The sequence below is a fragment of the Nicotiana tomentosiformis genome, chromosome 10, assembly GCF_000390325.3.
Source record: "Nicotiana tomentosiformis chromosome 10, ASM39032v3, whole genome shotgun sequence".
In the NCBI taxonomy this organism is placed as follows: Eukaryota; Viridiplantae; Streptophyta; class Magnoliopsida; order Solanales; family Solanaceae; genus Nicotiana; species Nicotiana tomentosiformis.
In genome coordinates, this window is record NC_090821.1 from 71,231,049 (window position 1) to 71,242,086 (window position 11,038).

Genomic DNA, 11,038 nt, shown 5'->3' on the forward strand with positions numbered 1-11,038 from the left:
TGTGGGTGTCTTGTCCTAACCTCGTCACTACTTCTCCGAGGTTAGGCTCGACACTTACCAGTACATGGGGTCAGTTGTACTGATACTGCACTCTACACTTTCTGTATAGATTTTGATACTGGCTCGGGTTGATCGAAATTTTGCTATTGGTCCGTTGTCCGGAGACTCAAGGTAGATCTATCGGTGTTCACAGACCTTGAAGTCCCCGTCTATCTTTTCTGTTCTACTGTTTCTTTCATTCAGACACTTGTATTTCTTTCAGACTATTACTTGTAGTAAATTATAAAATGCTCGTGAATTGGAACTCCAGATCCGGGTGGTAGTAATTAATACAGTTTTATGATATTCCGCACTTATTATATTTCATCTTAGTTAATTATTGTTAATTACTGAATGAAAATAAGGAATTGGTTAATGATTCTCTAACGTTGGCTTGCCTAGCAAGTGAAATGTTAGGCGCCATCACGGTCCCGTCGGTGGGAAATTTCGGGTCGTGACACGTACAAAGGCATAAACAATGCCACAATATCATGGCTCACAGCCGTATCAAACTCAACACCATGGTTCACACCCGTATCAAAGTATCAAACTCAACATCATCACTCACAGCCGTATCAAAGTATCAAACTCAACACTATGGCTCACAACCGTATCAAAGTATCAAACTCAACATCATGACTCACAATCGTATCATGCCATCAAACAACTTATAAAATAATTTATTTTTTGTATTTTTCATAAAATAATATTTTTACGGCTAGTCTAAGACCACCGATTTTGCCAAGCGCACGCTTGTCCCAACACATTGACCAGGCAGAGAAAATATATTTTCAAAACGAGTTTTAGAAAAGCAAGTATTAAAGCTTAAATTCTCACTTACCTCGCTAACCACAAGTTCTTCAAGCTTGCAACGTCTAGAACGCCAACCACACGGCCTCCGATGGCCTCAATCTACGAAAAATATTGATTATCGATATCAATTACGCTAGTCAAAGTCAAATCCTAATTTCTCCTTAATTTCAGGCTTACATCTAAATATTAATATTTTACACCACAATTCATGAATTTAAATGTATAACCATACTCCAATATCACAATTCAACTCAAACTCCAATTTAATTTCTATAAGTTGGTACTTCAATTCCAATAACATTAACAAAAGCAAAATTTGTCTAAACGTAAGAGCAAAGATTCGAAACCGTAGCTATTAGGTTTACGTCCAAATATATTTTTCACTAATGTACTGTAACCACCTGAGTAAGCATTGTTAAAATGTTTCAATCTTACAATTATGTAATTCTTAAAACCCAATCATATCCTAATCATTCCCCTTATTATTGTCTAAATTATATGTCTGCTAGTTATTATCATACCACTAAATAAGTGGGCTTGGTCCCACTTAGTTTTACCTCTAAATTAGAGCCAAAGTCCTTTATAATCCACTAATATGTGGCCAACTAACCACTTATTTAGTACCTTATTTTATATATTATATAGTAAATTCCTTTTCCACTAATTAGTATTTGACAATAACTATAAATAAAATTAATTCTCCAATCTTATAATTATTAAATATAAAAATATTTTGAATTATTACAAGGAAGTCAAAACCTATACTCGACGTTGGAGTTGGAAGCGACAGAAGGAAAAAAGAGACGAAACATACGTTATAGGTTGGAGTTAAAATATTTTAAAAAATAAAAATAAAGGGTAAACTAGAATTATAATGTAATAAGTTAGGCATAATTTGAAAGAAAAATATGAAACAATCCCACCACACCAAATCGATTGTTTAAAAAAATTAGGACTTTTCATTGTTCCGGAACAATGAATTTAACAATACAATACAACCAATTTTAACTAAACAATCAAAACAAATATTATTTTGGGATAACAATACAATACGATACAATGGGTAACAATCATCCAAACAAGTTGTTAGTTATCTTGTAACTAGAGTCGGAGCCAAGATTTGAAGTTTATGGGTTCTAAATTTGTCACGGACCTATAACTCGTCTTAGTTACTCGATTCGCAATTAAATATTTATAGATATTTAATGAATATCCTAGTACAAATACAATGTTTAAGCAAAAGTGACTGAATTCGGCCGAACCCGCACAGGCTAGCTCTGACTCTGCTTGTAACCTCTTTTCATAAATTAATATTCTTATGACCTTATGCCAATGAACTTTTATATAAAAAAGTTAGCCATAAAATGTCCACACAATTGTCGTCTGATCTTGTATTAGTAAACCAAAAAGGGTTAGGGGTTGGTTGTTTGGGGGGGGGGGGGGATTATTGATGTCTACGTTTCTCCTGTTTATATTCATGGATCAATCTCCACCCAAGAAAATATAAAAATAAAATTATCAAAATGTTGCTTGTATTTATTAATTGGTCATCAAATTGAACTTTGAAGAGATATAAAGTCTTTAATGAGATGAACATTGGGCCGGTCTCTTAAATGAATGGATCGTGAGTTCTCATTCTAAAGTTGATTATAAAAATTCTAATCCAGTTCAAAGGCCCTTAAAGCAAACAGTTTTTGAGAGTCCATAGCAAATCAAAAAATTACCTTTTTAGGACTTTAGTTTGAATTTTAACCCCGATAGGAAAAGCCGTAAAAAAATAGTCTCCAGTCAGAATTTTGACTCCTGGCATTCACAAGAATTTTTCCATATGAAAAATTCTGGCTATTACCATATTTTGTGGCAAATACTAGTGATCACCATATGAAATTTTTTGGAGATTGTCATATTTTGTAGTAAATCCCGGTAGTCACCATAAAATTCTAGCGAATTTTAGGAGTAATTTCAAAATTTCTGGTCAAATGCTATTTCTGCAAGACTTTTCTTACCAGAATCAAAATCTACGCGGTGGCACCAAATGATTCTATTTGTGCAAATTGCCATTGTAATCCATAAAATAGCAAATTTTGAGTCAACTACGGCCATTTTGTTATGGCCAAATTGCTAACTTATAGAAGTGTTTCATACTTACGCAGATGAACGTGATTTCCATAAGCCCATAATCATGGAGGTTCATCATAGACCGGCCCATAACAAACCTACGTAAACTAACCGGCAAGTGCACAAATAGCCATTCTTAGGGATGCTATTTAGAGATTAACCAATACTTATTTTGTTCTGAAATTTTATACTAAAAATCTAAACTTCAGGACATTTTTGTCCTGACAATTTGAACTGAAAAACTGAAATTCAGGACGCACTTGCTAATTCTTAAATAGTAGCCCTTTACATTGGCTACATGGTGTCATTTCTACGTAAACTATTGATTGTATTGCAGGCCCAAAGTTATCATTGGAAAATTAAGGGATATTATCACTTTTAGCCCGCATCAGAAACTATTTACATCTGCTAGCCGAAAAAGTATATAAAATATGTATATATATATATATACAAATTTTATACATTTTTCGGCTATTCTCGAAAATTAATCTCATGGCCCTCTAATGTGCATTTTATTCCACTGACACTAACACACTTGTAATATTCGATCCTCTTGATATTCCTACCCCCACAAAAAAAAAAAAAAAAAAAAGGATATCACGAAATGGTGTTTTTCTTTTTGGGGTCCAAATATCACGAAATGGTTGTTTTAGGAGAGTCAAAATTAGCTCAAATAGAGCTAACTTAGATAGTTTGTACTCAGGGGCGGCCCAACCCTAAAGCAAGTGAAACACTTGCTTTAGGCCCCAAAAATTTAAGGGTCCCAAAATTACTAGTATTCTTTATATATAGTAGTATATTATTTATATAATTATCTTTTATTATTGATAAATTTATTTCTTTATTGTCATATTAATTTTTATTAACTCGATTTCTTCCTCTAATTAATATAACTAAAATAGTTTTCCGTCAATCTTATTTTACTTTTTTACTTAATTATATTTCTCTATTCATTAGTTGGTCACGTAACTATATCTAATAATCTAACTTATTATTTATTTTCCTTACATAAATTATACTCTCTCCGTCCCAATTTATATGAAAGTGTTTGACTGGACATGGATTTTATGAAATAAAGGAAGGCTTTTGAAACTTGTAATCTTAAATAAATCATAGAAGTTTTTGGGCTAGAAATCATCTCATTAATGGTAAAAAGAAAAATCTGAAGTTGAATTGTTATCAAATATAGAAAGGGACTTACTAAAAAAAATGAGTCACTTATGTTTTCAGGGTTCTCCCATTTCAGTTGTGATGCAATCAACATTAAATTCATTTAATTTTCTGTATTTTATAAAACTAAGTTCTCATTTTTTTAATTCTACATCCTCACTTGTCTAATTTTTTTAAAAATGATGTTCATTAAATTATATATATATATATATATATATATATATATATATATATATATATATATATATATTATTAAGGTCTCTTATTAAGATTTTGCTTTAGGCCTCCGATAAGGTTGGGCCGCCCCTGTGCTATCCTATCAAAGTTTGATCGATCAGGTTAGGGCGTAATTATGATTGATCCCGATCTATCTTTTTTTTTTTTTTTCAAATAAAACACACGCTTGATTCTCTACATAAAAATGTACAGTATTAAAAAAATGAAATAAATGGATGAAGGTGTAATATATATATATATATATATATATATATATATATATATATATATATATAGTAAGTTGTTTGAGAATAGATTCGAATTGGTCAAATTAGGTAACGACTTGCTACTGAACTCATGTAAATTTTAATAAACTTTGGATTATGACAAATACTTTTACTTAACCAGTTTGACCTTGCTCATTTTTGACGTGATGTTTTAGTTTATTTTAGATCCTTTTGATATCTAACAACTCCAAAAATGAGGATATTACCCTTTTATTGCCCAGAGTTTAAGTTACATTTATCATCAATATTAGAAAGTTTGTATACTATCAGATCACTAAAAGATATATTTAATTAAGTTTCCTTAAATTGTGGAATTTGTAATTCTGAAAATAAATTAAATTGCTTGAAAGTGTAAAAAGTTCATTTATATATAACTTAAACTCCATTGGCTAATCGTAATCGAAGTTCTATGTTTTAATTTGACTTTAAACAACTTTAACTTCCAAAAACTCTGTATCCCATTAAATGATGGGAGTGAGTTATCAGAATTCTACAATAAATAGGGGACATCGCTTTAATTCCATATAACTTAAAGATCAAGTAATCAATGTTCCATTCTTTTACCTACTTTATGCTTACTTAAAATTTTAAGAGATCTTTATATTTGCATGACCAAAGCCTAACTTGTTGGTACTATTTGCTACACTTTCATATCTAGATTTTCCTGACCAATAATTAGACCAAAAGAAATAGGATCAATTATATGGGACCAAAGAAGAAAATAATAAAAATACAATTATCACACCATAGATTGTTAGATCATGTGACTAGATTATAATATATATCAATAATTTCATGTGTAAATATTGTATACCATGACCACAAGTATGTGGCCAAAAGACGATGAGATCATGAAAAGTTTGAGCCGACAGAAAATTTTAAATTTTAAAATGAAAAAGCAATTTAATTGGAAATATTAAATTTAAAAATTAGAAATAGTCAACAATTCACCAATCATTTGCCACTACAAACAAGATTAATATCAGTTGGCCATGTGAACTTTCTCATGCATGATGATGGCAACGATATATATTATTCATTATTTAAAATTTTAGAGGGAATTATAAATATCAGACTTACCTTTATGAAAAATAAACACACCATTTCCGTATAATATTTAAGTGACTAATAAGCGTAACAAAATTAAACTCGTAGTTTCACTTATAAAGTTACTTATAGGTTAATGTATATATTATATAATGTGCACTAAAAGTAATTTAGTAGAATATAATAACTTGTGTATTGTTATCATGAATATATAATTACACTTATATAGTGAAAGAAGTTGAATTTCGCCTCTATATGAGCTAGGTCACGTTACCAATTCTAAATCCGGACAAAGGAGGAAGATCGCGGTAGGCTGATATTCAAATTAAAACTTGCCAACTTCATGATGAATATTCTCATAATATAAATATTGTTGCGACGGTTCGCTGGTATTTTGATGTGATGAAAATTGTGCAAGGGGTTTAACGGTTTAACCATATAAACTTTGAATTCATTTGTATAGCCCACTGGCAAAGTATGCTCAAATGAATTTTCTGATTTCGTCATTGTTCTCTCATCATAAACGAATGCAAAGGAAAAATTAGTTCCGCCATATAGTGCTCGAATGTGGCATAAAATATGAAAGGGTTTTTATATTATATTGGTATTGAGACGTAGTTATTATAGTTATAGTTGTTGATAGTGAAAAAAAATTGTTCTGTCAATAACGTAAATGTTTCGGCATATGACTTTGATTGGTTACTTATAGTATCTCCCCAATCACAATGTTGTCGTAAATAGTTCGCTAAAATTGGATGTAACGTACTATTATTGTCCTTTTTCTTTTTGTCTAGCTAACAGACTCATTATTAATGCCAATTAGGGGTACTTTATTTCACGTATACCAAAATCAATCTTGTCCCTGTTCAATGTGAATGCTTCCGAATAAGTAGGTCCTAAATTAACTATGCTCTTCAAAAATTAGGTTTAGACCTATAAAGGTGAATATAACATTTATGTAAACATATTAAAATTAGCTTTAATTTTTTCTTAATAAGGTTCGTCAAGTATTTTTCATGTATGAATATTCGAAATTTCATATTCTCGGGAAGGAGGAAAACTATTGACTACCAATTTTGATTCTACAACTCTTCGACCCCTTAAAAGGTCTGAATTAACAATTTGTGGTTTTTACATAAATAACCGTCCGAATTTACTGTTTATTTTTCCTAGCATGTGTCATAGATTATATATTGATCATACTACTTATACATATATTTTATATTCGTCGACTATTTTTAATTTAAGTAGTGGAGTAGACGATTATTTTAGTTAATTTTTCTTATTAATTTCCACACCTATACTGATTCTCAAGTAATTTCTATCATGGCAAACTTCTTAATTAACCAGCTTTATTTCAACCTCTAGTTTATGTTGTCTTTCTTTTTGTAATAATGGTAGTGTTTGGCCAGTTTGCATACTCGACTATCCTATGCATATTATTGCTTTTAGGATAACTCCGTCATCCAAAGATTATCATGTATAATGTTATAATTAATTTATTACTATCAGGGGCGAATGTAGTATTCTAGTAATGAGATCAATTGAATCTATAACTTTTGACACATAATATAAAATTATGTGTAAAATTCACTAAAACTGCAAAAATAGTAGATATGAACTCATAACTTTATATAATAAATTCAATGTTAAAAACCTTAAAAGTTGAAAGTATAGAGTTTAAATCCTGAATTCGGTTCTAATTACTGCCGTGCACAAATCTTAGAAATCGTGTAGGCCAAAGGGTTGCTTTAAATGTTCATTTTGTGATGTCCTTGTGTATGCATTTCTTAGGCCCATTGGATTTATTAATTCAGGGTTGTGTGGCAGATATTCAGAAACACATGTTAACTTAAATGTATTTTTCTCCTTCACACATGACTTGGCCAGAAAATAAGGGAGAAATTATACTTAAAAATCCTTAAGAATAACGGTGTTTTAAAAAATGGGAATAGTGTTTGCACTGGGTTTTTCTTGAACTTTGAATAAACTTGTAAATTAATGCATAAAATGAGGCAAAATATAGCACTAAGCATCCACTTTAATTTGTTTATTAGATTAGTTAAGAAAATACCAAAAATTGACTTTTGAAATAGAGCAGTTGCAATTTAGCGCATAATTAGTGCAGTGGAATAGTAGCTAGCTAACATGAGAATGTGTCACCTAGATAATGCAAATCAAGGAAGATATGGCTAAGGAGTTGTGAAAAAAGTTTAAATTATTTATAATGGTTAAGAAAATACGAAACAAAGTTGACTTTTCGCTAGGAATTATAAAACCGAGGCATAATTAGTGGAGTTGAATATTAACATGATAATTTTTTAGGATCTTTACATAATTAGCCGGTCAAATTTATTATTTAACAAGTATATATAGATTAAACAATAATTATACTTATACACATATTATACATATGTCGGCTATTTTAAGTTTAAGCGCTTGGCTAGGCATAATTAGTGGAGTTGAATATCATTTCAGAAGCTTTAAGTTCGAATAGTTGACTAAGGTTTGACTTTTGAGTAAACGATCTCGGAATCGTGATTTAAAGGTTCCAATAGGTTCGTATAATGATTCTGGACTTGGGCTTATGTTCGGGTTGTGTATCGGGTCGCCCGGGAGTATTTCAGCGCTTATTGTGAAAACTTAACATTTTGAAGGTTTTAGATATTCCTAAGTTTGGTTTGAAGTGGACTTTGGTGTTATCAATGTCCTTTGGGGTTCGGAGCCTGGGAATAGGTTCGTATCGAGATTTGCGACTTGCACGCAAAATTTGGTGTCATTCCGGGATGTGTAAGTATGAATCGGACGCGTTCGTCGAAGTTTGAATGTTCAAAGGAGGTTTCGATGGTCGATTCGTAGTTTTGATGTTGTTTGGTGTGATTCGAGGCCTCGCGCAGGTTTGTATCATGTATTGAGACTTGTTGGTGTGATTGGACGGGGCCTCGGGTGTGTTTCAGAGGGGCAACGGGTTCGCCATGTTGAGCTGCTATTTTCTGAGGCCTGGTGCGTCCTTCTTCGCGTTCGCAAGGAAAGGAACGCGTTCACGAAGATTTGTAGGGGTGTTTGGGCATTTGTTCATCGCATTCGAGATTAGGGGCGCGCGTTCGCGAAGCCTTGGAGGAGGCAGTTCTTTGCGATCGCGTAGAAGGCAGGTAGGTGGTGGGCACAAGGAAATTGTTCTATGCGTTCGCATTTCTGGAGTCGCGTTTACGTAGGGGCGGAGGAGTTGGTCACCGCTTTCACGACCAGTGCATCGCGTTCGCAAAAGGGAATTTTGGAGCTGGAGCTGGATTCTCTTCGCAAATGCGAGGGTAAGGTCGCGTTCGCGAAGAAGGTCGGGCTAGGCAGTGTCATTTAAAAAACAGGGATTTGACTCATTTTCACTCTATTTCTTCATGGGAGCCGGCTTTGGGAGTGATTTTGGAAAACCATTTTCATCATCAACCATGAGGTAAGTGATTTCTTCTCATTTTGAGCTAAATACATGAATTAAAATATGAAAATTGGTGAAAATTGTGAGATTTTGATAGAAAACCTAAAAATCGTATTTTTAGATTTTGACTACGAAATTGGACATGTAATTTAGGATAAATTATATATTTGTGTTCGTGGCGTTATGGGTAAAGTTTACCTTCAAGAATTTTCGAAATCTGGGGTATGTGGGCTCGAGGGTTGACTTTGTTGACTTTTCAAACGGAGTTGAAAATTATTATAAATTGATAAATTATTCGCATTGGAGTATATTTAATTGATTTGCACCTTGTTTGACTAGTTTCGGATCGATGGGGATTGGTTTGAGAGTTAGAGATGCATTGGAGCCGATCATTGAACTTCGGAGCGAGGTAAGTCTCATGTCTAATCTTGTGAGGGGGAAACTACCCCTAGGCGATATAATTGTTATGTGCTACTAGTTGTGGGAGCTACGTAGGCACAAGATGACGAGAGTTTGGACGTAGCTAAAACATATTTATGTCTGGGTAGACTTAGGATATATATATATATATATATATATATATATATATATAAACACACACACACACACACACACACACACACACACACATGTCACGACCCAAAATCCACTAAAGGTCGTGATGGCGTCTAACATCGCCGTCAGGCAAGCCAGCGGTGATTCATCAACTTAATTACCTATTTTTTTTGTATTTTGAAGTCATAATTTTCCTTAATTAAATCGTATGAAATAGAATTTATACAACTACAATAACGAACAACCTATAGGAACCCCCAAAACTTGGAGTCACAAGTGCATGAGTAATTTTTAAGTAGTATAATAATAATAAAATATCTGTCCCGAATGTAATAAGACAGAATAAAATAAATAGTACTATGGAGACTCGATGGGCTGCGATGCGTAGCCTGGAATCCAGCTCACCTAAAGTCTCCTCAACAGGTGCACCTATGCGCCAAGGTGATCATCAAATGAACCTGTCAGATCCTGTACATTTAGTGCAGAAGTGCAGTATGAGTACGTAAATCAACGCGTATCCAGTAAGTATCTAGCCTAACCCCGGAGAAGTAGTGACGAGAGGTCAACATTGACACTTACTAAAGGTCCAATAAAGCAATATAGTGAAACATAAGCAGGTATGAAGCATACGACGATGATGGGGTAAATCTGTACGTTACATAGTCTTCCAATTACTTCTTTTAAAGCTTAAATTTCTAAATCTTGTATTCTACCTTAACAGCTCAGAAAATGTAAAGGGTCGATATCAAATAAATAAGGAATACTATATAAAATGTCGGGCATTACTGGAAAGATAACCTCGTAAATATTCGGACTATTCGTGATATAACACACGATTCTGCCGAGGTCGTTCGGCCCGATACAGAATAATGCGTACACTGCCGAGGGTCGTGCGGCACGATCCATAGATGCATCTATATACTGCCGAGGTATTCGGCTCGCTCCACAAGAAAAGGAAGGAAGTTACCAAATTTCGAGACACGTGTTTACAATACAGCACATGAGCATAAATTATAATCTTTACCATTTCTCAAATAACTCGCCCAAAACTCAAAGTGTTAAGACTTGGCCTAGTGTGCATATATTTTATTTCTAAATTGATTTCAATTATAATTTCAATTAATTAAGCTAGCAGAATGAGTCCAAATAATTCAAATATTACATGATAAGACCCTAAGTCTACTCGGACATAAACATATTGTAGCTACATACTGTAACGACCTGACTTGTCATTTTAAGAATTAGCGTCTCATTCAGTGGCTTAAGACCTCGAGAAGCTTTTTAATATGTATTATGACTTGCGTGCGCGGTCGAGTTTGGTTTTCGGATGATTCGAGATTTAATTGAAAAGATAATATAT